Source organism: Oratosquilla oratoria, chromosome 25 (assembly GCF_046742065.1).
Source record: "Oratosquilla oratoria isolate Oo_2021 chromosome 25, ASM4674206v1, whole genome shotgun sequence".
Lineage (NCBI taxonomy): Eukaryota > Metazoa > Arthropoda > Malacostraca > Stomatopoda > Squillidae > Oratosquilla > Oratosquilla oratoria.
This window is the reverse complement of record NC_134801.1, coordinates 45,402,982-45,406,927: the sequence shown is the minus strand read 5'-3', so window position 1 is coordinate 45,406,927 and position 3,946 is coordinate 45,402,982. Positions and strand designations below refer to the sequence as shown.

Here is a 3,946-nt window from a genome sequence, read left to right as displayed (position 1 = left end):
AGGAAGGGGAGGAGGAGGAGGGAGGGAGGGAGGGAGGGAGGAAGGGAGGAGGGGAAGTGGTAAGGATCCGTGTGGAGTGGGAGGACAGGAAGGGAAGGGAGGGGAGGCAAAAGTGGACTCTGCACGGGTAGTGGAGTCACGGACAGGCCGTGGTCGTGTCTGCTAACAGTGAATAAAGTCGCCTGGGCGTTGGCTGTAATGGTATCTGTAGACTGTGCCCCAATAACATAGGACTAAATCGAGATAATATTAGCCCATTTTTAACACGGTAATGTTTCCTTAGACGGATAAAGGCATTTGGCGTCATCCGGATTTTTTTTTTTTTTTTTTTTTTTCATACGATCTTATTCACCTCAGACATGACTTCGGGGCCATGTGGAGATGAGTGTTGGGGGCGTGTCATTCGATTGAAATACCTTATTATTGTGAGGTCATTCTTCAACTGAATAAAATCATGTAACCTCAGCCGGAACAAATGTCTATCAAGCACGTCACCCCGTTGAAGAGGTTAAGAGAGGTCACTAGAGAGAAGGTAATGGACACGACGATGGGAGGTCGACGTTGGATAGGAGGTCATGGAGGGGGAGAAAGAACGGAGGGCTTTAGGGGGATGGAAATCAGGAGGAAGAGGAGGAGGAAGTGGAAAGAGGAGGAGGAGGAGGAGAGAGGAGGAGGAGGAGGAAGTGGAGAGAGGAGGAGGAGGAAGTGGAGAGAGGAGGAAGAAGTGGAGAGAGGAGGAGGAAAAGGAAGAAGTGGATAGAGGAGGAGAACGGAAGAAGAGGAAGAAGTGAAGAGAGGAGGAGGAGAAGGAAGAGAAGAAGGAAGTGGAGAGAAGAGGAGGAGGAGGAGGAAGTGGAGAGAGGAGGAGGAGGAGGAGGAAAAGGAAGAAGAAGTGGAGAGAGGAGGAGTAGGAGGAAGAGGAGGAGGAGGAAGTGGAGAAAGGAGGAGGAAAAGGTGGAAGAAGTGGAGAGAGGAAAACGAAGAGGACGGAACAAAAAGGGAGGGAGAGGAGGGGGAGGAGGAGATTGAGATAGACAAAGAGGAGAGGTGGAGAAAGACTAGGAGGAGAGTGGGGAGGACGAAAGGTAGGACAAATAGGTTGGAAAGTGGGAGGAGTGTGACGAAGAAGAGGAGGAGGAGGAGGAAGAGGAGCAGGGGAGAAAATGAGGGCAAGGCATAGGCCGAGGAAGTGAGAGAGAGGAGGAGGGGACGAAGAAGATAAGGAGGAAGGGTAGAGAGAGAAAAAGAGAGCGAGGAAGAAGGGGTGGGAATGGGGAGGATGAAGAGGTATGGGAAAAGAGAAGGAGCAGGAAGAGGAGTATATCATCAATAAGGATGGGAAGAAGAGGAATAGGGCAAAGTTCAGACGTAAGATGATAAAGGACAAAGAGGAGGAAGAGGAGGAAAGGGAGGAAAAGGAGGAGGAAGAGGAAGAGTATGAGAAAGAGGAGGAGGAGGAATAGGAGGAGGAGGAATAGGAGGAGGAGGGGGAAGAGAAGGAGAAGAAAGAAGAGGAGGAGGAAGAGGAGGAGGGGAAGAAGAGGAGGAAGAGGAGGAGGGGAAGAAGAGGAGGAAAGAGACACGAGGAACAGAAGAAGAAAGATGAGAACGAGGAGACTAGACAAGGGGTTGGAGAGGGTTGGGATGTGGGTGGGGGAGGAGGAGTAGGGTGTGGTTGCGGTGGGTGGGGTGTTGGGTGCGGGTAATTAAAGAGTGAATGGAGGGCAAGGGTGTTTCAAGGGCAAGGCTGGGCCTTTGGGGAAGGTCGTAGGAGAATAAGGGCTTAGCGAAGGCCAAGGGTGACAAGGGAGGTGGAGGGAGAATGTGGAGTGTAGGGTTAGAAAGTGGAGTAGATGTGGAGGATACGAATAAAAGTGGAATTAGTGTGGGGCGTGAGTGGAGGGGTGGTTATTTTTGAGGGTGAGAGTAGAGGGGAGACAGAGTGTGGAAGACGAGAGTGGAGAAAGAGGAGGAGGAAGAGGAGGAGGAGGAGGAGGAGGGGGATTAATGGGAAGGGTGTCAGTCGAAAGTGTGGAGGGTGAGAGTTGAGATCGAGAGTGAGAGTGGAGGAAGTGGAGGAGTAAGTGGAGGAGGAATTGAACCCTGTAGTGATTAGCAATCGTTCATTCGTTCAATGCGATGACTCGTAACGTGTTTGTACCGGACGACTCTATTCAGAAGAAGAGATGAACTCGATGACAAATGATGTCTTCAAAGGTCTCAATCTATCAAAAGTCTAGTTCCTTGATGGATCCCAACAGGTGAATAAAATCATCTGGCGACAGAGATCTGTGACGTCCATCACCGTGATGAAGGTATGAAATAATAAGAAGAGTTGGTCGATGTACGAAGGAATGAGGAAAATTCCCTTCAAGTGGAATGACTGTCCTGCCTCTTTCCCACCCCCGCCCACCTCATTCCACCTATCACCATTACCTCATGCCATTATAACCCCGGACTTTATACCACCACTGCCACCACCACCACCACCACCACCACCACCACCACCACCACCACCACCACCACCACCACCACCACGCTCTCAAATCCTCCTCTTTCTTGCTACCACATCTCCATCTCGCCTTCTCCCCCTCCTTCCCCCTCCTTCTCCTTCTCCTCCTCCTCCTCCTCCTCCTCCTCCTCCTCCTCCCTACTCCACCACCTCGTCGAGCGGCCGTCGCTGCCCGTCGCCTGAAACACACTCTCCTTCGTGTTGGGAAGCAGTTACAGTCAGCACCACCGACTAGTCTCTGCCTCCGCCGCTGCGCTGTCCCCCAGCTCGCTCGCTGCCTGCCTGCCTGCCTGCCTGCCCTCTTCCTCCACCTCCGCCTCCAACTCCAGCTCCTCCTCCAGCTCCTCCTCCTCCTCCTCCCGCCCAGGATCGGCTTAGCACACTCCAGGACTCCTCCCTCCTCCTCCTCTCAACTCCTCCTCCACCACCTCCTCCTCCTCCTCTTCCTCCTCCTCCTCATTCCTCTCTTCCGCCCCTCCTCCATGCCGTCCACCTCCCCCTCCACCTCCTCCACCTCCACCACCCCACGAGCCTCTGCCATCACCTCCTTCCACAGCCCCTCCTCCTCCTCCTTCTCCTCCTCCTCCTCGTCCTCCTCCTCCTTCCTACTCCTGATCAGCGCCTGAAGAACGCCCTGTGCTTCTCCCTCCCGCTGTTGCGACTCCTGCGGTGTGTCGCGCGAGTGTGTCTGCTGGAGTCAAGGAAGACCCACCACGTGAGTCCCTGCCCTCCCTACCACCACCACCACCACTACCACCACCACTACCACCACCACCAAAACCACCACCACCCTCGCCACCGTCTCCGCCTCTCAGGAGCACTCCCTGCCTAACCACCCACCCCCTACCCCCTACCCCCTACCACCTTGTCTCCTCTGCCCTCACCAGAAGGAGTGAGTGTGAGAGTTTGGAGGAGTACCAGTCGCGGTTGTTCTGTTGGGGACTCAATTGGTTGCGACAAAAAGGTGATGGTGGTGGCGGTGGCGGTGGCGGTTGGAGAGGGGAGAGGGAGAAGGGGACAGTCCGTAAAATGGCACGTGTGATGTTCTCATTAAGTTGATTGTGTCACGTTAATTGGCTACGACAGATTCTCGTCGCGACCATCATACAGACGACGGCGGCGGCGATACGCGAGGAGGGGCGAGACGCGGCGAGCGAAGACGTGCAGTCAAACAGGAAAAAAATAAAAAATAAAAAATAAAATAGAAGGAAAAAAAACGTTTTTCTTCGCTGCCGAAACGAAACGTTTGACGACTGTGCGTCATGACGCTGAGGTACATCAAGCGGCAACAGCGCCACTTCCGACTCTAGCGGCAGTGACGGCAACTGAAAACTTACTGCGCTAACACGCGAATTTGCTAACCCCCCCCCTCACTCTCCTCCAACCTCCCTCATTGTCCCTCATTCTTCGGTCTTCCTAAAAAAAAAATAAAGG

General features: G+C 53.6%; 1 protein-coding gene across 1 annotated transcript in view; it reads left to right on the top strand.

The window, feature by feature from the left end:
- Positions 1-2,730: 2,730 nt before the first annotated feature.
- The window catches only part of LOC143039089 (uncharacterized), a 282,157-nt gene continuing 280,941 nt past the window's right edge, over positions 2,731-3,946 (top strand). The window contains exon 1 of the mRNA XM_076208942.1: positions 2,731-3,946. This exon is cut by the window's right edge and continues 445 nt beyond it. The gene's annotated coding sequence lies outside the window, so the exon portion shown is untranslated.